Here is a 26,293-nt window from a genome sequence, read left to right as displayed (position 1 = left end):
AGTCAAATAGTCTGAGTGCGGTCTACTATATACGAATATACGAATCCACGCGTTCGTATTATATTCGGAGGGAGTTCAGACATTCACCATTCCAAGGCACGTGAATTTTTTTTTTTTATGGCATTGGTTGGCGGACGAGCATATGGGCCACCTGTTGTTAAATATTAACCATTCCTTACATCACCTATGCGCCACCAACCTTGGGAACTAAGATGTTATGTCCCTTGTGCCTGTGATTACACTGGCTCACTCACCCTTCTAACCGGAACACAACAATACAGTTTACTGTTATTTGGCGGTAGAATATCTGATGAGGGGGTAGTACCTACCCAGACGGGCTTGCACAAAGCCCTACCACCAAGAAAAATTAAAAAACGAAATTCATTTAAACACACCTGGTATTTCAACCAAGAACTTCAAGACTCGCAGCCTAATAAGCTACTCACTAAGCCAATGATATCAATTCTATCGTATCTATAGAATGTTGTCAGCAAATTAGTTACGTATTCAATTCGCTCAGACGTTGTACCATTATATCAAATATCAATCAAATTGTCCGACAGTGTGACGTCACAGGGTCATTATGTAGTTAATTCGATCATATGATAATTGAAATTAATTAACGTTCTCTAAAACACACGTTAATAGTATATAAATACGTCATTAATTGCTTTGGTGCCTAGTGGAGTGTGTTACGTCTAATTGTTGCTGAGCGATTTTATTTTTTGGAACGTTTCGATGGTGCTTGAATGAAGAATATTTTGATTTTGATTGGCGCGCATTGGGGGTAAGTCTCATTCGGCCTTGACGGCAAATCCTCACTCTCTACCCCCTCAAGCCTCGTGTATGCATTTATATTACATATTATTACATCATAAGTTATAGTTAATATTTATTTCATTAAGGAAAGTCTATGTTTTTATTTATTTTCCTCCATACTTTTTTTTTTTAATTTATTTCAATAACTAATAATGTCGGTGTTTCACGTGTTTCACGATCCGATTTTTTTTTACGGTTTTCGAATGAATACCAATATAATTATACAAGAAGACGCGCCCCTATACGTTAAATTAATTCATTTTTAATAAAACAACTTAACAAGTTTTTTTTGCTGACAGTACTTTTAGCCGTCTCACGCACACTAAGACATCTTGTAAGCACGACCGTCACTCACGCGTACTAATGCACGATTATAATCAAAGGTGTACAGGCGCGCCTTCGTGAGCGAATCTGTGGAAAAAGACGAAAACGAAAACGATGTCTATTAAAATATATTTTTATATAATTATTCAATTCTACGCTTAAAGAACTTAATCCCGTGATTTATACACGCACAAATGGTAGGGTCAAGTTGATTTATTCGTTACGCGACTGTTAAGCGTGTCGTACGAACAACCAACACGTAGACCATTAACATATTTTGATAATCAAACCGTACATGCCGACATGATGTTGAAATTTACATATAAACGTATGAACACTAAGCCTTAGGTTCTGTTCATGAAACTGAATTACTGAAAACTATTTCCATTAACATACATTGTTCAGAGATTATAAAACAAAAGACTGCCCAACGCCTCTTTTTGTTAATACGTCAATAATTATTCATTAAATTGACAGTATTTTTGATGTTAGCAAAGATAAAGCAAAGGCAAAAATTTCATAACATCGAGAATTTGTATTCGTTATATTAATTTGTATTCACTTTTGTTTCTTCACTAAAAAGATCCGTGCGCTATATCTCGCTTTTGTTTTATAATCTGAGATATTTTGAGGTGATGACTTCTTATGGGAGGGTGAGCCGCTTCGTTACGTAACGCTAACGACGCCAGTTTATCTGGTTTCCCTTTCTCATACGTATACATATAGAATCTTTAATATAAATTCTTAGCCTTATTTTTAAAGATCTCCAGAGGATTCTTTAATATAAATTCTTACTAATTATAATTGGTTTATTATAGATATAATAAATGTTGTCAATCACAATTTTGTTTGTCTGTCGGTCTGTCTGTCTGTTTGTCGGTTTGTTCCTGTCTCTCTGGAACGGCTCGATTTTGATGGGACTTGCTCTGGCAGATAGCTGATGTAATAAGGAGTATCTAAGGCTACAACAATAACTTTTTTGTTAAATTCAAACGTGCACGAAGTCGCGGGCACAGCTACGGGTAGATACCCCTTGATTTGACATGACAAATATATGTAATCAAAATAATGCACCTTCATAAGGACAGCTAAGAAACTTTTATGAGGTCTGCCTCCACCTTAGAACCGACCTATGTGTCTGCTTTTGTAAATATATGTATATAATAATAGTATAAATATTATATATAAATATAGGCTTTGCTGAAATGGCGTAAATTTGTATCAAATTTTGGGTACATTTGAAATTATAAAAAATATAGTAGGAACCGGAATAAATGTCTGCCATTATTTTTTCTCAGACATGCTGCGATCACGTTTTGATAGTCAATTTTTATGCTTTTCGACTCCTTGGCGCGCTCAAAGGAACCCTCAGTGGGAATAGTGAACCTCCATTTCCCCAACAGCGGGTGAAGCAATATACCTGGCAGTAATATGGAGTTTGCTACTATATCGTAAGTCTTCCGATCACTGGCTCTCAGTCTATAAGAATACAACCGATTTGCGTTACCTTCTTTTGTTTTTTTTATATTGGTTAAAGTCGTCATGCTGTTTGCCGTCACGGCAAATGACCGGTCTTACCCCAAGGCACGCAAATAGATGATCTATACCAAAAAGTATCAGAGCATTTAAAACGAAAATAGTTATAACAAATGTTTACAAAAATATTATGGCTCAAATTGGTTTGACACATAAAACGTGAATCATTCACATATTCCGATGACGTCGAACCAAGACGAACGGAAAGAAATCAGGAGCTCCATGTGCTGTGTAATACAAGGAAAGTTACCAAACTCCAGCTGCCTCTGAAAAATTCTCTATTGGATTTGAACCTTTGACTTTGGAATCTAGAACCTCAATCTACGCCCACGAGCCTGTGAACAGGTGAAATATCATACATAACATAATCTATAATTTATTTAGTACGTGAAATCAATGATTTAATATTCACAAACGTGTGTTTCGGTATACTCCAAATTCACATCAAAGAGAGTATACAAAGTGCTCTTGTGAAAATCGATCAAAGTTGCTAAACAAAACACGGCGCTATTGTTTATAAATACACCAAATAATATTAATATAACTACGATGCTCTTAATTGGTATCTGTCCGTGTCGTTTTCGTTTAAATACGGACATTTTTCAGGACTAAACACGATTAATTTAAAGGCTCTTGTATGAATAACAAATGAAAAAATATCGTCTCAGAATGCGACAGAAATGATAGCTTAAACTGTCCGATATACGGCTAGCGCTGTGGGTTAGAGTTAGAGAGGAGGAGCCTGCCTACCGCTGATATGCCTACGAGGAAGCGAGACAGACTAGCGCCGTAACGCGTTACGTAACGAAGCGCTTTAGCCACCCATAAGAAGTTATCACTTCAAAAATCTTCGGCAATACGGATGACACGTCTATGCAGATTTCATAAAACAAAATGTCGCATTTATTCGTCATTTATTTATTTATTAGCGACCAAAACCAAATAATATACGTATGGATGTATCATAACTTAGGAATAATATTACAATTTGTATGTACTTACTCGAGCCGAGCCTGTGACGCTAGTCTCTTCCGATGACGTTATACAATGTATTCAGTCATAAATAGAGATAGTATACGTTATTGGATATTTGATATCTATACTATTATAAATGCGAAAGTCTGTCTGTTACCTTTTCCCGCTTAAGCCGCTGAACCGATTAAGATGAAATTTTGTATGAAAATAGTAAGTTTTGAGAAAGGACATAGGCTAAATTTTCATTCAATCCTCGAGGGTAAAATTTTTTGAGGGATTACGACGAAAGGGTTGTATACTTTAGGTAAATTCAGCAAGTAAATATGTATGTCGGAGGAGCAGGATGCCAAACAGTTGGGTTCGGAGATTGATCCGATATTCAGAAGACTACGTGGGCGTGCAGTGGAGATATTCAAAAAATAAAACGTATTTAATAACGTCTAATCACTGTATTAATTGATTCAATAATCGTATACCACAAAAATGTCAAAGGATTACAATGATTCATCTTGATTAAGAGCAAATGAGTTTGCAAGCAACCATCGCATTCGAGTCGCTTGTGAAAAAACAACTTGCCATGACACTAACAACTCCATTCGGGGTGACCCGCTCTTAAAAGTAATTTAGCTATCAAACATTATTGCCAACTATTCATGAATTATCCAAATCAAAAACCAAAGTAATCGCGCCCCGTTATGTATAACAATACGTCATATGTCATTGTAAGGTGTCCTCTATATTGTATCAGGAAGCGAATCACAAGAGTCACCAGTTAGCGCTGTCTGCGTGACTCAAGTCAGCTTACTAGGTATTTGCTATCGCGCTATCTGGCTAGGAACTGCTAAATGTTTCTACTTAATGGCTTATTGTGACTTGTGACTATACGAAAAAACAATGATTTTTTTCGAAACGCTGTCACATTTTCCACCACCATATATATATAGATACCCACACTATGTAATCCATTAACGCAGACTATAAATCGTATTTTGTCTGAATTTCCTAGAAAAAAATATGTAAGCTTAGTGTTGACATTGACATTGAGTGTTCGCAGTTGATGAGAGGGAGCCCCAGTGAAGTAAACGTCAAAACGTATCGTACTTTTTGAATGACAGAATATATAGTAGATGATTTCAATTGTAGTTTAATCATTTCGTTAAAACTCAATTATATACGTGAATTTTTAATTAATTAGTTAAACTTAAAAGTGTAAAGGACAATCCCTTTTTTTTCATTAAATAAGAAAAGTAAAATATGAACATGTAACTGTTGATTCTCCGTTTTTAGATGAATCACATTGTGTTAGTCTTTAAAGAAGAAAACACTATGATCTTATATATATATCGGAGCGTGGTTACTTTAGTTGTTGATTTGGATAATTAATGAATCGAATAGTTGGCAATAATGTTTGATGGCTGATTTACTTATAAGAGCGGGTCACCCCGAATGGAGTTGTAAGCGTCATGGCAACGCGAGTCGTTATGTTTTGACAAGCTTCTCGAATGCGATGGTTGCTTGCAAACCCATTTGCTCTTAATCGAGATGAATTATTGTAATCCTTTGATATTATTGTGGTGTACGATTATTGAATCAATTAATACAGTGATTAGACGATAGTAAATACGTTTTATTTTATGAATATCTCCATTGCACGCCCACATAGTCTTACAAATGTCGGATCAATCCCCGAAACCAACTGTTCGGCATCCTGCTTCTCCGACATCAGAAGTGGGATCAGAACACATATCAGACTACGCAGGCTCACGCAGCAGGCTACGAATGCCACAGCTCAAGCAAGCAAGAAATACAATGGACGTCTCGAAGAAAATATCCCTGTTGACGTGTTTTTCCTGCGGCGGCGAAGCCACATATCGACGCGTTGTGCGAAGAAGGAAATACAAAACAAGCGAGTCGGTTGTGGAACGTCGAGTGGATGTCTGCACGATGAAGCCAACTGTAGGCTTATTCTTTATTGATAACGGTGGGCAGTTTTCATTTTGTTTTTATTTCGGTGTTAACAAATTACTTGGTAAGAGAAAGCATAGCATAGTGACCCTACTAGAGATTGACTTGGTGACAAAATTGGCCTTGGTGGCAAATGATGGCCTTGGTGGCAAGTGATTGACTTGGTGGCAAAATTGGCCTTGGTGGCAAATGACAGCCTTGGTGGCAAATGACAGCCTTGGTGGCAAGAGATTGACTTAGTGGCGTAAATAGACCTTGGTGGTCTTGCTGGTCGCTTACCTTGTAAAGTTATGCTGCTAGAGAATATTATGCTTTTGAGATAGCATGGACGGTTATAATATTCATCGTGTGGTAGTCAGAATGGCCAAGCGTGTTATGATGTGTACATTTGTTGTTTCATTGTTTACAGACGAGGAGGTTTACAGCAACGAGACACACGAGGACGTGTGATAGTGCAGGATGGCCGTATCGGAGCGTGGTTACTTTAGTTGTTGATTTGGATAATTAATGAATCGAATAGTTGGCAATAATGTTTGATGGCTGATTTACTTATAAGAGCGGGTCACCCCGAATGGAGTTGTAAGCGTCATGGCAACGCGAGTCGTTATGTTTTGACAAGCTTCTCGAATGCGATGGTTGCTTGCAAACCCATTTGCTCTTAATCGAGATGAATTATTGTAATCCTTTGATATTATTGTGGTGTACGATTATTGAATCAATTAATACAGTGATTAGACGATAGTAAATACGTTTTATTTTATGAATATCTCCATTGCACGCCCACATAGTCTTACAAATGTCGGATCAATCCCCGAAACCAACTGTTCGGCATCCTGCTTCTCCGACATGTAACTTTGATTTTGTCTGATTTAAACGTGCTGAAACTAAATTAAATATTGTGAAAACTATAATCAACGTGTTTTGTGTTCGCACTTTACCCTCATGACGCCCACTAAGCCCGTAACCATTGACAACGATGGCAACAAAAATGATGTTCTCCGACATCAGAAGTGGGATCGGTGCCGGCACAAAATGGAGATCTACGGACACCAGCAGAAGACGGATGGCGCGCATTATTTGAGGCGCAGCAAACCAGCATGCGGCTACTCGTGGAGGCGCTAACTAACCCACCGAATATCGAGGATAGAAGCATTACGCTGCCTAAATTTCAACCAGAAGACGAAGACACTGACGCACAGGCCTGGCTGGCAACGGCAGACATCTGTTTATCAGATCGTGGTATACAGGGAAGTAAAATAATTCTTATACTTAGTAAGGCCATAAGAGGCTCAGCTGCAATGTGGTTTTCTCAGATTGTTTCTTTTAATTTAAACATTTTTTTTTCTTTCTCGGTCCGATGTGTTAGAAACATGTGGAGCAACGTTATGTAGGATGCTTTCTGGTAAACCGCAACACAGCTGTTGCTACGCGTGCCACTGTGAATTGCTACAAGAGTGGTGCCACCAGCACACAGCACGCCACCGCACCCAGCGTTGTGAAGCGGGTGGACGTGTGTGTTATGAAACCTGTCATCCGGATAATTACGCAATTTGGTGAGCAGTTTTCATTTTGTTTCGATTCCAATGCTGATTATTCTTTAATTAAAGAGAGCGTCTCTCGTAAGCTTGTTGGTACATTGCAGAGCACAATTGTTACTTTGACTGGCGTAGGAAAATCTATTGTATTTGTGATTCTCAAATATTAGCCAGGGTCAGTTTTAACGGTCTTGTACGTCATGACAATCAAATTTCAATCAAATTTTATTTCACATTACCCGACGATTATTTGAACAATTATATTTTGATTGGACGTGCTTTGTTGGCCTTAGGGTTGTCAGTACAGATAACTAGTGATAAATTAACTATAGCCGTGAAACCATCTCTAGTTAATATTTGCAACGTAGGTACCGCGGTCGCTAACTTTAACGACGTTGATACTGTTATTCATGACGACCTTAAACCACAGTTAATAGATGTACTATAGTCTTTTAAAAACTCATTTGTTGAAGGCACGCCTAGTAGTAGAGTAAAGACAGGTGAATTAGAAATTAAGTTAGTAGCCATCGTAGATACGGCTTTGAGCCCAGAAGAACGAGTGATAGTACGTAATAAGTTTAGTGGGCTGTTAATTGCCGGAGTTATTAGACCAAGCAAATTGGCCTTTTCTAGCAGAATTCTCTTAGTAAAGAAGCGCGACAGCTCAGATGAAATGCGATTATAGAGAACTAAACTCTTAATACAGTTCCCGACCTCTAATCGGTGATCAAGTTCAAAGATTGTCCGGTGCACGATTTTATACATGCCTTGATATGGCTAGTGGATTTTATCAAGTTCTTAAAATGTATAGTCGAATTCTATTGAGAAAACTGAATTTATAACCCCGGACGCTCGTTATGAGTTTACTTTCATGCCGTTTGGTCTACGAAATGCTCTATCTGTATATCAGCGAGCTATTAATACGGCCCTAGGTGATTTGGCACATTCTTACGCAATCGTCAACATGGACGATCTAGCTATACCCGCGATTAATGTAGAGCAACGGTTGGAACGTTTACACGTACTACTAAAACCTCTTAGTAATGCTGGATTTTCATTTAATATAAAAAAAATTATTATTCTAAAAGACAGCTTCACTTTTTGGATTATGAAATAGCAGGATAAAATCAGACCTAACACTCGCAAAATAGCCGCGTTGACTAGTTCCTTACCACCACAGACCATCACTCAGCTCAGACAATTTTTGGGTTTAGCATCCTACTTTAGGCAGTTTGTGAGTAACTTTTCTGTTAAGATGGCACCACTCTACAGTCTATTAGCTAACAATAATTCTAAAATAATTTGGACCCCAGAATACGAAACGATTAGGCAAGATATAATATGGGTATTGACCTCATTTCCGGTTTTCATGCTTTTTGATCCAGAATTACCCATAGAGTTACATACGGATGCTAGTAGCGAAAGTTACGGCGATATTATCTTTCAAAGAACTAGTACAAAATTATATCTGGTACAATACAACAGTAAACGCACTACGCAAGCGGAGTCTCGGTACCACTCTTACGAGTTAGAGACACTAGCAGTAGTTAACTCAATTAAGCATTTCCACCATTATTTGTATGGAAGGTTTTCAATGTCGTAAGTGATTGCAATTCTCTGAAAGCCTCGAGAACTAAAGTAAGATTTTTGTGCTATATTTAGTTTTTCTAAAATGATTTTATATTGGGGTGTGTGGGTGTGTGTATGTGTGGCGAATAAAGCCTCGTTATAAGATACTTTATAAGTGCGGCAGTTTAGTTAAGCTTTCTGAGAGGCGAGGAGGCCCCAGAATGGCGAGATGGCCGCAGAATGGCGAGGTGGCCGTAGAATGGCGAGGTGGCCGTAGAATGGCGAGGTGGCCCCAGAATGGCGAGGTGGCCGTAGAAGGGCGAGGTGGCCATTGAAACGTGAAATTAATAGAATAAGAGGCGAGGTGGCCTTTGAAATTTGAAATTAATAGAATAAGAGGCAAGGTAGCCATTTAGATTTTACTAATAATCCAAAGTGTGTAATGGCAAGGTGGCTATTTCGACACTAGTGACTTAATAAAGAATGTAACGTGGAATCTAATAGGAGTAAGATTCGATAAAGAAAGATTTATTATTAAAGGCAAATATTTAATGGAAATATCTCAAATTAAATTGTTGTGTCAAACATAATAAACACGATCTGCTTGGTCAGGAGTGGCCGAACTATACAGAAATATCTCTTTCTTTTCTGCAGATACCGTTGACACGCGGCCTTCAACATCACACGAGGGCGTGTGATATGTCAGGACGGCCGTGTCGGAGGAAGCCATTGATGGAGTTGCTTGTTGATTGAACGATACTGCATAAAATTGTCTCTTTATCATCTAAACACATTTTAGAAATCTTAATATAATTTAATACGATTTCTTACATTGTTGTAAAGCCTAAAACATGTTTCTAATAACGGATTTGTGATTATATTTAAAGTAGGAAGTTATTAAGTAGCCATTGTCAACTGAATTACTGTTTAACGCATAGTGTGCAATGTTTAATGTTTATTGAAATTGTAAAAGGTTCTAATAACTTTTAATTTGATCTTACTTTATAAGTTACGTTTTTCACAGATTAAATAACATTATTATCGTAATTTAAGTAACGACCAATCAGAGCAGAGCACGTGGCTTGAGTGAGGTCGAGGCGTCATCTTTATATAAGGCAGTTTGACGGTTGTCACAGGCGGAGTTGTAAATTGGGAATGGATCGGGTTGGGTCCTTGAAGTTGGTTTATTGGTGGTGTTAAGAAGTGGCGCTTTGAACTCACTGCTCGGTCTTAACAGTTAAAACTTCTCTTTCTGATTATTATTAATTATCGGTTTGAGTGTGTAACTTTGATTTTGTCTGATTTAAACGTGCTGAAACTAAATTAAATATTGTGAAAACTATAATCAACGTGTTTTGTGTTCGCACTTTACCCTCATGACGCCCACTAAGCCCGTAACCATTGACAACGATGGCAACAAAAATGATGTTCTCCGACATATATATTATGTCATTGGTCCCCTTGCACCGATTTTTACTGCATATCGTTATCCCATGAGGCCGTAGATAAAAGTATGATATCTGTATGATACAAGGACATTACATTCTAATTGGGTACTTGTGATTGGGCCAATTACCAGATGTCCAAATATTTACAAATCTCGACGTTGATTGGTCCCCGGAGTCCGACTCCGGCTATTATATCTTGAAAACAAACGTATCGAGAAGATATTTACTTATAAAAGATTGGGACAATTTCTTATCTATTTTTCTTTCTTTTTTTATAAAAGATTGGAACTGTAAAATATACTAACCATCTTACAACAACTTCGAGAACTCCCTTATCCCTATTCACTTGTGCCTGTAGTTATACTAACTCACACACTCTTAAAACTGGATTACTATACTACTAAATATAACTATATATGTATATAGTTAGTATACATTACATTTTTACATTAACAGCCTGTAAATTCCCCACTGCTGGGCTAAGACCTCCTCTCCCTTCGAAGAGAAGGTATGGAGCATATTCCAACACGCTGCTCCAGTGTGGGTTGGTGGAATACACATGTGGCAGAATTTCGTTGAAATTAGACACATGCAGGTTTCCTCAAATTCTTCACCGCCGAGTACGAGAAGCACAAATTAAGCACATGAAAATTCAATGGTGCTTGCCTGGGTTTAAACCCGAAATCATCGGTTAAGATGCTCGTGTTCTAACCACAGGGCCATCTCGGCTCTATATATCTACTATATATATGGAGGTAGGATATATGATGAGTGGGTGGTATCTCCACAGCCAGGATCACACAACCGCAACAACCGAGTAATTTTTCAAATAACTAAATTTGTAAAGATACTTGTAACAATTATCCATTTGTTCAGCTTTTCGAACGTTCGTGTAATCAAGAAAAGAAAAAAAAAAGTATCAAATAAGGACACTTATTACTTCTTTGAAAAACGGCTAAAGTAACGTAAAGTGTGACAGACGGCCAAATTTAAATTAATTATCTGAGACTTGCGAAACTTACGGACCGGTCGTGAAAGCACTTCCGAAGTTCACGAAAACAGAACTGAAAAATGCTTTTCTAAAAAGGAATTTCGAAAAACGTCTTAAATCTTCTTTCTTAGTCAGAGAATAAGTATTTATTTTACTAAAAACACAAACTGATATAATTTTACTTGGTGTTAGGGTTTTGTGCAAGCCTGTGTCGATAACATCCACTCATTAGGTAATCTGCCGCCAAACAGCGATACTTATTATTGTTGTATTCCAGTTTGAATGGTAAGTGAGCCAGTGTGGTATCTACAGGCACAAGGGATAACATCTTAGTTCCAAAGGTTGGTGACGCATTCGCGATGTCAGGAATGGTGATTATGACGCCAATGACTTTGACCAGAGGTGATATACTATGCTAACCTATGTGAGAAAAAGAATTGTCTAAAGCTCATACCAACGAACTAACAGGAACAGTAAAAACAAGAAAACTATATAGACATCGAATTAACGCGTTACCATTGGTCGAAATCGTGGAATCATTATTTCGACCAATGGTAACGCGTATATAATGATATTGTGAAATCACGAAATAATTCGTTTCGAATCACGGCGAACTTGTTTTTGGAACTTTAGAAAAAAAAATTAAAGTGGATACAAGTATATTGTTTAGGTGAACACTGTTTTGTTATTAATTAACATAATATATTTATCAAAATTAGTTCGTAGTGCACAATATAGCCAAGCTATTGGCAAATCACATGGCATATCTAAATCTAAGGTTCGTTTATATATGCCATAATTAATCGTTTGGTTTTATGGGTTTTCTATGCCTTTTTCGATTGGAAAAGGATATACAAGCTTATAGTTACTCTATAAGCTTGTATATCATATGCATGAAGGTGACAGACACTTGTCACAAGTCTACTATCCGTACGAATCGTTTTATGAATATGATAACAGGAATTTAAGCAGTCATATTTTTATTGCAGATACACTTGGTATGATGGTATTATATTTATATATTTATCTTATAAAATGGGCTATTTGATGGTAAGTGGTCACCATAGGCCATGAACATTGTAATTGGAGGTAATGTTAACCATCGCATCATCGTCATTGCACCACCAGCCTTCAACCAAAAACTAGGATACTTATATCAAGTAAATAAGTAAGGCTTATATTGAAGTACCAACAAACTCTTGTCTATTTGGCTTAAGGAACCATTACCGTACGAAGAAAAATTCCAATTACATCACAATCTGATAAATGGTTGAGAATGTATAGGAAACACATACACTGATATTTTTTATTTATATTTATAAGGAAGAACTTATTTATATTCATTTTTATACAGTAAAGAATCATAGCGTGACTCGGGATAATCACAGTACACGTTACACTTTTAAAAATAAGTGTAAAGCAACAACTATGAAATATTTTACGAGACTTTTTAATTTTACTGACTAACTCAACAGCACGTGTAACCCCTTTATCCCCTTTACCTAAAAGGCATATGACCTACTTTATACATTATCTATATAAATGAGTGAAAAGACTGAAACGGACAGAGCCAGCATTTCAGCCTAGTCACGGCGATCCAATTACTAAATAGTTTGCCGGGCTTTTATATGAAAGGCATCAACACCCCTCTCCCCACTAAACTGTCGGCCGATACCGCATTAATATTTGGCCAACTGCGGAAATTGCCAATAATGCTTTATAACCAACGCGAAAAATGAGGATTACGTGTTTAATGGTAGGTATATATTTTTTTATGCGATAGGTGGCAAACGAGCAGGAGGTTCACCTGATGGAAAGTGACTACCACCACCTATGGACACCTGCAATACCGGGGAGCGGTATAATTAAATCCAATAAACAACACTATAAAATAAAACCAACATTCAAATTAGTATAATCGAAGTATATCAAGATCCATGTTATTTTTGTTATTTAGAGGGAAGATCGATCGTCGCTCGCTCGATCAAACACCGCTTCCGACAATTGCTCCCTTTATAATATTAACTACTACAAGGCATACCATCTTAGTGTCCAATACAGATAGCGAATTGGTGACTTACATACAGTTTCAAGGTCTCTAGACAATGACCAGTTCCTATGTGATGGACCACTCTCCAGTCTGCCTAGTTTCTTAATTACATAATTAATTGTTAACTAAATAACTACTCTGAACGTTTCTTATATCAATCGAATTATTTTACTTCAGCAGCCTGTAAATTTCCCACTGCTGGGCTAAGGCCTCCTTTACCTTTGAGGAGAAGGCTTGGAGCATATTCCACTACGCTGCTACAAGGGGAGGGGTGGGATACACATGTGGCAGAATTTCGTTGAAATTAGACACATGCAGGTTTCCTCACGATGTTTTCCTTCGCCGCCGAGCACGAGATGAATTATAAAATCAAATTAAGCACATGAAAATTCAGTGGTGCCTGCCTGGGTTTGGACCCGAAATCATCGGTTATTATGCACGTGTTAGATTTTTTTTTTTTTATGAAACACAAATATTTATTTAGCCATTATAACAGCTGTAGTTATCGTAATGATCAAACTATTTAAAGGTAAAGCTACCACCGGATCGGAATGTAGATTCTACCGAGAAGAACCGGCAAGAAACTCAGTAGTTACTCTTTTTCAATATCCAAAAATACAATCATGTTAGTTAAATACAATTATACTAACTTTGTATATTGATAATTACAAAGAGACACTTCAACTATTCACATATTCATCAATAATTTAACAAGCAATAACAACTATACTATATCACAAAATTATATCGTACCTTAAATATTAGCACCTTGCTAGTCCAGGATCAAAGTGAATAGTAAAAAGTCGTAGTCCTAACTAAAAGTGTACCGGGCGTCCATCACTTATATAAACCTCACTACGATTCACGTGACTCACAATATTGAACAGAAAAGTCAAAGTACCCTCTTATTTAATATCAATGTTATCAATACAATTCAAAAATAACTTAAATTAAATTATTATTATTACAAAATTGATTAAAACATACAATACATAGTGTAAGCCTTGTTTGTAATTGTCTAATTATTTATTTATTTTACTTAATCTGACACACGCGTTCTAACCACTGTGCCATCTCGGCTCCTTCCGGCATTTTCCTAACTCATGTCGAATATCGACGTATGCTATAAGTTCTTTTAACCCTCACAGCAAAATCCACATGAAACTATTCACCCTAATGCTGTCATAAAAAATAATTGCTCTGTTATTACATGGTGTAGTTATAGTACAGGTAATATAAGTATTTATTTTTAGTAATAGGTAGGCGGACGCACAAATGGGCCATCTAGTGTTAAGTGGTCACCACCCGACGTCGACGCTATAAGGAATAATAACCATTCCTTACATCACCAATGTGCCCAATCTTAGCTAAGATGTGATGACCCTGGAGCCTTTAGTTACACTGGCTTACTCAACCTTCAAAAAGGAACACAACAATACTAAGTATTGATGTTAGGTTGTAGAACACGACTGACGAATCTGCATGGACACCAATGGACACCCAGGTGGGCAAAAAAATAATATTCAAGTAAACTACAACTTGCAAGCACTTTTGAATCGTCATTTTTCAAAACTATATTTAATGAAGCTACTAAACTTGTAAGCAATACCACCAAGAAATATAATAATTACTTTTCGTTTTTTTTTTTATTATATAGCATCTTTCCTCTTTCTACGATCTGTTGATATGATTTCGTCAAAAGAATTTCGAGTGCGTAGCAAGAACGGGCACCGTGCGCTGGCTGATTCGACCAATGAGTGCGCGTGGTTCTTGAGTTAGCTGTCAGATAGTACCAACCCATTTTCCGAGAGGATAAGATGGTAATGTTGCGCATTACCAAAGTCGGATACCAAATATTGTAAGCTCCCTTTTTTATTAAAAAGTAATATAATACATTATATATGTAGATTATAATCAATCGAAGTAAATAATAATTTAATTGTAATATAGATATAAATAAATAGTCCTCGTGATATTAAGTTATCCATCGATCCTCAAGACGTTAATGCGCCACCAACCTTGGGATTTGAGATATTATGTCCGTTGTCTTATATAGTGTGGAAATATTTAAGCATTATTCACACAAGGCTATAAAAGTAAAAAAAAAATGTTTGTGTGCAAGGCATTAAGAGTTAAGTCTTGAATTTGAAAGCTAGAAATGGAGTCGGTCACGTATCAAGTTCTGTAGAATATTAAAAATAGAAAAGGGGACAACCGATTGTAACCAATTTGTTTTTCCTATATAATATGTATTCAATGGAATGAATTAACAATGTTTGAGAATAATCAAATGAAAAGAAATAAAATATTACGTTAACAGAAAAATCCAGTAAATTTTTGTCGGCCATCCATACTATGGATTATTTACGGAATTAGTCACTAGACCAACGAGACATGCTGCCTGTGTGCCTGCCAAATATACCAATAGTCAATTCAGTCAGTTAAACAATATAGAAGTTGTACAGCATCACCATCGAGCTTATCATTTTTTTATGATATAGGTAGGCGGACTAACTAACAAGTGGTCCACCTGATGGTAAGTGGTCATCACCGCCCATAGACATTGGCACCGTATCATAAAAAAAAAAAATCTCCAACCAACCTTGGGAACTAAGATGTTATGTCCCTTGTGCCTGTAGTTACACTGACTCAGTCAAAGATGAAAATTTAAACGAATACTAGCATGAAGTCATAGTATGTTGGCAAAAACTTCGCCCCCTTGTCTTTGATTATTTTGGGCCGAAAATTGATACACCCTTAACGAAGATGAAGATGAGGGGTAGCCTTCATTGTTGTTAATATATATTTGATTACATGACTTAAGTAAAAATAGTACAAGATTCTCTCGTACAATCCGATTACTTATTAAATATTTCAATTTTTTATTAAATTAAAGATTTTTACCAAAAAAACGACTTCAACAGCTTATAGCGATAATAAGGCAGCTGCATAGATTTGCTGGCATTTATTAAAAAGTTGTCTGACTTTGAAACTCATAAGGAGATCTTTACGATATTTAAATGGTGTATTTTTTTATATAATAAGTAGGCGAACGGGCAAAAGAGCAACCTCATTGTAAGTGGTCACCACCGCCCTAATAAATTCTAATCATTCTCATCATTCATATCTCTATACGCCACAGAATTTGGGAACTTAGTTATTATGTCCACAAGGGACATGGACCTTCAGATACACCGCCTCACTCACCCTTCAAAGCGGAACACAAGAAAGTATTGCTGCTTAGCAGTAGAATATATGATGCCTTACCAGAAGGGCGTACACAAAGCCTTACCAGCCACGGTCCCATTTAACTTTCATCCGACGTAAAATCACTTTCGGAAAAAACCAAAAAAATATTTACAAAATTTGACTGAGTTATGCTCGAACATATATACATACATCAGAAAATATTAATAAAACTGAGAACCTCCTCCTATTTTGAATTCGGTTAAAAAATAAATCTCAAAATGTTTTTCTATAAACACATGCGAAGTCAGAACCTTAATATATGTAATTATTTAATTTAAAAAGTAAGCACAAACATAATTATATGTAATTCATGACTCCACAAAACTACAATTGCAAAAATAATGTTAGTTCATTTTTATAATTGACGCAATGGACGTATGTAGTTAGCTTGTTTATGGGTCTTATTTTCCGTTGACTTGAACCAAAGTTCTACGAGTATATACTGAAGTCTTGAAAATCCAACTGAAGGGAGTGACCCAATTGTTGAAGGAAAATCCAGATGACGCTGCGATCGAGAGATGCATCAACATAATACAATATAATTCCTATAAAATACGTTTCTGTAAAAGAAAAACATGTTTCGAAAATTGTAATTTCATAAATTTGGTTAACAAGATTTTTGGGTTAGATTTCAATGCCCGTGACACGCATGCACGACTATCGTCATATTCTGGGTACCCCTCGATAGCTGTGACGCAAGCGGCTTAGCGCTTTGGGCCTACGTCAAAACATACAGCAATACCGTGGCTAGTTCACTTCAATCTTAACCAAAGTTTTTGGGTCCAAATTCGGACAAAATCCGACTTTTTTATGTAATAGACAGGTGGACGGGCTAATGGACCACCTGATGGCCATTGGTCACCACCATCCATAACCAATGACACTGTAAGATATAATAACCAGTCCTTACATTACACCAATGCGCCACCAACCTTGGGAACTAAGATGTTATGTCCCTTGTGCCTGTGCTTTGTGCAAGTCTGGATAGGTACCGCCTGGACGGGCTTGCAAAAAGCCCTGCCCCCAAGTGAATTGAAGAGCTCCAAACATTTCCTCAAAAGAAGAAGGCCTTTGTTCAGCACTCGACCGAAATTACACGTTTTAAGACTAAATTACATAGAATTAGATAATAAAACAAAGGTTACGAAAACAATTCACATAGAATTCGTTTGTTTAACAAAACCCTCAGAATCTTTTATATTGGCCAATTAATTAACGAGATTATTATGTATACGAACATACTATTGTTACATTTAAGATTACTTGTATAAATAACTAGCTATCCGTCCCGACCTCGTCCGTAAAAATAAGTTTTTTTTGTTGAAAAACATTTTGGCGCTCGATCACAGGTCCACCTACTACTACGTCTACTGTGCCCAACCTAAACCATTAAAGGATCTTCAAACACAACCACAAAAAAACATCAAAATCGGTTCACATACAGAAGAATTATATAAAAAAATAACTAATAAGATTAAGTCAGTTTGTTTCAATTCTTAATGGTAGGGCCTTGTGTAGGTAGGTACCATCGACTTATGATATATTCTACCACTAAACTGGAATACCTAGTATTGTTGGTGTGTTAGTAAAACTGCTGGCATAAGATACTAAACATCTAAGTTCCCAAGGTTGACGCACTGGCTATATAAAGAATAGTTAAAATATCTTACGGCGCCAGGTTTATGGCCATCACCATCAGGATTTCCAATAATCAGTCCGAAAAAAGCAATTGTACTTCTAAACCGGTGCTGACATCGTATATGCAAAGTTATATATGACAGCTCATCGCAATCGAATCGAAACGATATCGTTCAGTCGAGTGCCTATTCCACAAACGCTACGATGCAGTTGCAGTGCAGTCTAAGTTGGATCGAAATGTAATCGTATCGTATTTTAACCGATATAAAAGAATAAGAATCATTCTTCAGTTACGATTAAGCCGAAGTAATTTTTTGTGAGATATAGTCGAAGTTAGATCAGAATAGAATCATAAACGTATCATTACAGTTATGATTTAGCAGAATTACGCCCAGTTGAGCGCTTAAAACGTAAAATTATACCAAACAAATACACAAACTTTTGAATTAGGATCTGAATACACAATTTGAAGATTTAAATATGTAGTGTGTTGCTTGTACATTTGAAACTAACAAATTTTCTGGTTGAATTCCAAACTTCCGCCATAATTAGCTCCTGATTTCCCGTTGTTCTGCAACCATGAAATCTAGCAACCATATTCTCATTAGGTAACGAAAAAACGTAAATAGTCGAAATGTTTGCCAGACCCGGATGTATGCTTTAATTTGAATTCTTCCGTACAGAAAACAAAGGCTGTGGTTTATTTTTATTTTTTTACAAGAAACTCGATTGTATGTCTTCACACAGCTTCGCACGGTTTGGAATATAAAATACTTCTTAGAACACACATGCGCCCCCAACAATGGATTTATTGGCAGAACCATGGATTTATGGTTCTGCCAATGTTGCCGTGGACACTATATCTAGTGATATTATAGGATATCATCCTGAATGATTTCGCTCACTGCGACATACTGACTGCACTGACTGTGCAGTCATGATGGGGCGGCAATTTGACACGATCGATGAGTTCAAGAGCTTTACTTGCTTGCAGGATTTCAAGCACAGCCAATTTCCAGACTTTCACTGGTACTGAAAAATTATCAACGAACCACACAATCGATTCGAGGTTTAAATCTAGGACCTCATGATCTAAACCAACAAGCCCATTGACAAACATATGTAAGGGGGTTAATACAATTGTAACCGATACTTAATATATGTATGTATATATATATATACATAAGTTAAATGAAGATGTTAGATATTCATATTATAATACCACAATAGTTTCGAAGGAACTGAGCCGATTTCAAAACCAAACCGAGTTTATATATTACGTTTGAATGAATTAATTAACCAGCTGAACGAATTTGCCGGTCGGATTGAGTCTTGATTTATATTTTAAAGTACTTTGTAGTCACTGTTTGACTTTGAAATAAAGCAAGATGTTTAATAATATTAGAGAGAAGGTTTAACGTAAAATTTTGTTTTCGGTTTAAATTTAACTAAATCATAACTGTGTTACGTTTGAGAACCATTTAAATAAAGCGGTCTAAAATATTTGAACAGAGATGAAAAAGATTTAGAAAATTAAATTACGAAAAACAATTAAGAGATCTAAATAAGAAATGATGTCAAATATGTCTAATTGTATAAAAATCTAAATCAAAATATACTTTATTCAATTTGGCTTAGGTCATTTAACAAACTATATGAGTACATAAAAGAAACTACTGCCGGTTCGGATTGCAGATTGTACCGAGAAGAACCGGCGAGAAACTCAGTAGTTACTATTTTTCAACATTTAAAAATACAAAGTCATGTTAGTTAAATACAATTTTGCTTATATGTCGGCGCACATAATAAAAAGACGTTGATTTGACTTTTTTTAGAGGCAAAGTGCATAGTTGGCCGACAGATGGCGTGGCACACTAACGGAACGTCGGGGCCAGCGCAGAGTCGGGAGACACAGTTCTCGGTCGACAAGCGTTGGGTGCACTCGCATTCCTCCGACGGAACGTTTGCCTCGGTTACTCTAATCAGATATTATCTAGTTAAAGACTCGTGATTAAATTAATCTGAATATATTGTGATTACTGAGATTAATGTGATTTATTATTGTGCTAATTGTGAACCAAATTAAATTATAGACGATTATTGTGTTTGTGTTACTACCTACCCTCATTAGTGGATAATATTGCCATGTCTGATACTGAAAGATAATTACAGTCGTGACGATCTTCCGATATATACTTATGTAATACATCCTGCCTGGAAGTCAACGAGTATTAACTTATTAAATATACATTATTATAAATAATAATGTATATTTCTCAATCCAATACAGAAGTGTAAATGCATAATCGTCAGTTTAGTTGCTATATATAGATCCGCAGATCTCTAGATCATGGGTTTAAATCCCAGGTCGGGCTGATAAAAAGTTATTGAGTTTTACAGTAACTTGGTAACTCTTTTCGGTCTTGTCAGATTTCCCGTCCCATCGGATTATTAGAGTGAATGAACTGACAGTGCACCTGTGTTTGTGCACACACTTGTGCATATTTACTGTGCAGTTGGCTGGACTTCCTTGAGATTGGCCGCTGTAGCCAAAGTCAGTCAGGATTTCATAATGGGCAAAGACAAAACAATTCAGTGGATTTTTATACTCCTTGTCAACAGTTGTTTTTATTTGATAGCTATATTCTACTACCAAACAGAATTACTGTATTGTTTTGTGTCGGTTTGAAAAATTGGGTTTTAAAATTTCTGCCTCTCCAAAGAAAAAAATGGGGCAGAGACCTATTGTGTTAATCCACATTCTTGTGCAGTAAATCTACCTGAACAATCCGTTAGTTCTTGAGATTACATGACGTAGACATTCAGTCTTCATTACGAGAAAAAATAGTTCAAATCTTCAAGTAAAGTTCGCATTATACTTTAGTTAGCGGTTGAGGAGTCTCTTTCGTCCATAGCAATTACAAAAAATCCAGGAATACTTGACCAATTGTTTTAAGGACGGTAAACGAATAATAAAAAGTCATGTCAAAGTTAAGTCAGTTTTTATACGACAAGTCAAAATGTTCTTTATTGAATTGCTGTCTTAAGAACTTTTGAATCATGTAAACGGATTAAATTAAATATAAACTTGGTTCAAAATGTAGATTCTACGAATGAGAACCGGCAAAAACTCAAAGGCTACTCTCTGCTATGTTTTAAGATGCCAAGCTGCCACTGACTCAGTAAGTTTTGTTCTGCTGTTTTCATAATAAACTTCACGATATATTTCTTGGAAAACTTCACCATATATTTCTTGGAAAAATAAATTTCAACTTACGTTTATTTTTACAAAACTTTTAACTCCAGAATGAAACGGACCGCAGAAACGTGCGAAACGCTTTAAAACTGGAAGTGTAGTACAATTAAAAAGTACTCTGTTCCGCCCTTTTTTCTATCCCTGAACCTTGAAAAACCTGTGCAAAGATCGAATCTTCTTTTTCACTCACTAGGTAAAGAATTGGATGCAAAAATAAAATTACATTTAATTTTTCCTTGATCCATGAGATAGATCCATTCTCTATATAGTATAAAACAAAGTTGCTTCACACAGTTTGCATGCTTAAATCTTTTAAACTACGGAAAGGAATTTACAGCGGTTTTCATTAATAAACAGAAAGATTCAAGAAGGTTATATGTATAATACACGCATATTATAGTAGAGAAAAGCCGGGAATTACAACTGTCCTAGTCAGAAATAAACAATAAATTATCTTTTTACGTTACCTATATCTTCAATTAAAAAGTTGTCTATGGATATTTATTGTACCTTTATAAAGTTTAGTATTGTCATTTGTCACCTGAGTTAAAATCAATTAAGCATTATTGTTTATTTATTTCTTTATTTTTTTAAATAATTACGGAGATGGACAGATGGTCTCCTTAATCATCATCGCCCATAGACATTGGCGCTGTAAGAAATATGAAAAAACAATACCAATACGACATAAATCTCGGTAATTAAAATGTAATATCCTTCGTGACGACGACCTCCGTGGTCGAGTAGTGTGTACACCGGTTTTCATGGGTACGCCTCTCCGAGTTCCCTGCCGAGTCGATGTAGACAAAGTTCATTAGTTTTCTATGAAGTCTTGGGTCTGGGTGTTTGTGGTACCGTCGTTACTTCTGATTTTCTTTAAGTGCTTTAGCTCCTTACATTGGGATCAGATTAATGTATGTGATGTTGTCCAATATTTATATTTATTTATTATTAGTGTCTATTACACTGGCTCACTCACCCTTCAAAGCGGAACACAACAATACCAACCATCAAGGTAAAAAAAAATGTTCCCTTAAGAATAACCTCCGCTATCGTAATAATTGAATATAGCAAAATAAACATTCCTATAATATTAATTCTGCAAGCTCGTTGAGCTTAGTGGCTAGTTTGAGAAGATCATAAGGTACAGAGATCGAATACATTATAACTCTTGGGTTATTCTGTCTAATAGTATTACCATTTGGCGGTATAAAATATGAGGGGTAGGTACCCAGATCTATTTTCACAAAGTACGCCAAATAACCATTGAATTTGGTTATAATGCTTATAATTCATCTCATACTCAGTGGTGTAGTAACGAGAAAACCCTTAATAAACGCTAAAAATTGTCAGCGTATATGCCACGCACTAGATCGGCGTCGTGGAATAAGTTCCAAACATTAACCTAAAGAAGAGCGTCATCTGGCCAGAAGTAGGGCAGATTTGACTTTGCAATTCGACAATCCTTTAAAATTCTTCATGGTTAATAGGAATTTTTCTTTTAGTTATAAGATACTTGTGGTAGAAGCGTCGCTCATATTTCTTATACAATACCATTGTTTAGGTCGATGTTGTTTAATAAACGCTGAAACTCCTTCTTTCTTTCTTTCTTTATGTCAAAATCAGAGAAATCACTGAAACGAGAAATATGACTATAATAAATAAAGCACTATACTAGCAATAGGTATAAGTTAAGTTTGTGTTGACAGCCTCGTTCTCCTAGTTGATAGATATAAGGTCGTAGGTGTAAGTTCCTGAGATCCTATGACAAGTCTCAAGATGGGCCGATAAGAAATATTGAGGGCTTCGAAAAAATCTCAGCACCAGCTCGCGTCTGGCACTTGGAAGTGTGTAACACACACAGCCTGTAAATTTCCCACTGCTGGGCTAAGGCCTCCTCTCCCTTCGAGGAGAAGGTTTGAAACGTATTCCACCACGCTGCTCCAATGCGGGATACACATGTGGCAGAATTTCGTTGAAATTAGACACATGCAAGTTTCCGTACGATGTTTTCCTTCACCGCCGAGCACGAAATAAATTATAACATGAAAAATCGGTGATGCTTGCCTGGGTTTAAACCCGTAATCATTGGTTAAGATACACGCGTTCTAACCGATGGGCCATCTTGCAAGTGTGTACACTCCTCGGAAATTAAATTAAGCTACAGGTCCTGCACATTACCCCTCCGATGGTGTTGGATTTGCAGAAGGTGCACCTGTGTTTGAACTTGATATTTGCTGCCTTAGCCGAAGTCGGTCAAGACAACATCATCAAATAATGATGACGTTTTGATCTGACGTCGTCATTACTGAAAATAATTCCTTCATGCTCATCAATCCAATCCGATCCAAAATTTATCCGTATTACTTAATAATATTAGTGATACGACGAATAATATTTATAAGTATTTGTATGATAATTTACAGAGGGCTTATACTATATATAAAACATTTTATTTCTCGACACGAGGTTTCCACAATGCTATCCAAGAAAACTATATTCTGTAATCATTACTAGATAAACTAGTTGTCTCCCGCGGGTTCCCTCGAATTTTAGGGGTTGGTTGTCATGTGTAAGGCAAGAAAAGTAGCCTATGTCCTTCCTTGGAGTTCAAGTTTGCTCTATACCAAATTTCGTTAAATTCGGTACATTGGTTTGTCGGTGTAAGAGCGACAGACAGAGTTACTTTCACATTTATAATATTAGTATATTCACATTTACTTAAAATACTATTAAAAACACCTTAAATCAATCCATTACATTTAAATTTCAATGTTCATTTGGAAAATCATAATAGAATAAGTACTCTCTTATTACGTTCAACGAGGTATCGCAAAGGGCATTTATTTTTTAAATAATTTAAATTCGGAATTCAAATTAATTAAAGAGCGAGAAGTAAAAAATTTGACGTTAATTATACAGCCAGTGTCAAAAGTCAATAAATATATTTTCGATTCAAATAGGCTCTCATGAGAATTTAATTAAAACCGATTTTTTTATTATAATCTTGAAAAATCAGCAAGAACATCAGTAGTTATTCTTTTCCAATAATTGAAAAACATTATGAAATCAAAGAATAAGAAATATGCGCTTGTAATTTTGCTGTAATTCGGTATGAAGCGAGCTTGAACTCTAAGGAAAGATCTAGGCTACTTCTAATGCCTCACACCCAACAACAAACCTCGTACAAAAGCAAGCGAAGTTGCGAGCGATTACATTACATTAACAGTCTGTAAATTTCCCACTGCTGGGCTAAGGCCTCCGCTCCCTTCGAGGAGGAGGTATAGAGCATATTCTACTATGCTACTCCAATGCGGGTTGGTGGAATCCAAATGTGGCAGAATTTCGTTGAAATTAGACACATGCAGGTTTCCTCACGATGTTTTCCTTCACCGCCGAGCACGAGATGAATTATAAACACAAATTAAGCGCATGAAAATTCAATGGTGCTTGCCTGGGTTTGAACCCGAAATAACCACTGAGCTGTCATGTTGTCACGGCTACACCATTAAACCGATTTTGATAGGATTTTATGCGAAGCAAGCTTGAATTCGAAGCAAGAACATAGGCATAGGAAGGGTATACTTTTTTCTTAAATTACCTATTCAAGGGCATAAAGTTGAGGCTAGGTGTATGGAATTACTTCTAATTTGTAGTTCGAAATGTGCTAATGTATAGACCCCCTTAGTCCTTATATAGTGATATCTATCTATCTTAGTTTTTCATCAGGTTATAAGTTAACATAAGATCCAGATCCTTCTTTTGGTATGGATCTGAATTGATATAGATTTCAAGAAATTAAATGTAATCGAAAATCCCCTAAAATAACAATTCCCGGGTCACCGACCCTTAAAAACATGACGCTCAAATACACAGTGTAAATGAACCATTTTTTTTTTGTTGCTTTGTTGAATAAGCTTTGCCGAATACTCTTACTAAAATATTATAAAATATATACAATTTTTTTTCTAAGTAATTACATAACAAAATTAATTAAAGTGTATATTTTATATAAGGAGAGTTTTTTTAAATGTTATCTCTATGTATCACTGCTCTATATTTGTACAATTGATACATTAATTAATTACCTATTTATTGCCAATTAATGTCTTATCTAGAAACCAAAGTTATTAATAAAAAAAACCTTAACGAATGAAAATAAAGTTTGACAAAATATGTTCGCTATCAAGCAAGCATTTTCTTTACTATAATTACCTTTACACTCTGGAACAAGTACCAACACGGTAAGATATCCCTTCATGGACCACTAAAATAAATTAATAGATTCTTAAAACATTTTTTTACCCCTTAAAAGCGAATGAAAACATCCTTTTTGAGTACTTCGACCTTTTTGTCTATCACAACGATGAAAAAAAAAATTAAAAAAAAATAAACTTACCTTTATTTAATTTTTCGTTCTCTTCCGATGTTTCAGTCTTGAAAAATACTTAAGACACTTGATTTCACTCAAATAAAAATATTAATCACACGTTTCGTTCGCGAGCGTAATACGATACTCTTCCTAACTGACGTCCGATCCACGAGAACGTCGGACGGGTACTGACTGACGCTGAAAATGCGAGGAAACAGGAACATTAAATTCGTACTTTACAGGAGAGCGCATGTCCGTATATTAAATTATCGAAAATGAATTCTATCTTATGTCATTAAGGTATAGTTTCCGTTGATCAGTTTGGGATTTATGATACAATTGTTCCGAAAATGTTACCAGCGCTACCATGGTTCGGAAAATTCGTAGCCACCTATGGTAATAATTGATGAGATTTTTAATAATCTATTTGAAGTAAAGTTTATTTAAGTTAATAAGTGGTCGAAGTACCGAGGTACAACACAATTTTGGGGTTAAATTTCGATACATGATTTATAAAATTTTTGATATCACATAATGTTGAAAAGAACAATAACTTTTAGACGGAA

The 26,293-nt window shown here is 36.1% G+C and overlaps 1 protein-coding gene across 1 annotated transcript in view; it reads right to left on the bottom strand.

Moving 5' to 3' along the window:
• Positions 1-25,908, bottom strand: part of LOC125073499 (KH domain-containing, RNA-binding, signal transduction-associated protein 2-like) — a 275,976-nt gene extending 250,068 nt beyond the window's left edge. Inside the window, exon 1 of the mRNA XM_047684354.1 lies at positions 25,755-25,908. The gene's annotated coding sequence lies outside the window, so the exon portion shown is untranslated. The remainder of the gene's footprint in view (positions 1-25,754) is intronic.
• Between the last annotated feature and the right edge of the window lie 385 nt (positions 25,909-26,293).

Source organism: Vanessa atalanta, chromosome 24 (genome assembly GCF_905147765.1).
Source record: "Vanessa atalanta chromosome 24, ilVanAtal1.2, whole genome shotgun sequence".
In the NCBI taxonomy this organism is placed as follows: domain Eukaryota; kingdom Metazoa; phylum Arthropoda; class Insecta; order Lepidoptera; family Nymphalidae; genus Vanessa; species Vanessa atalanta.
The sequence above is the reverse complement of the archived record's forward strand: the minus strand, read 5'-3'. Positions and strand labels throughout refer to the sequence as shown.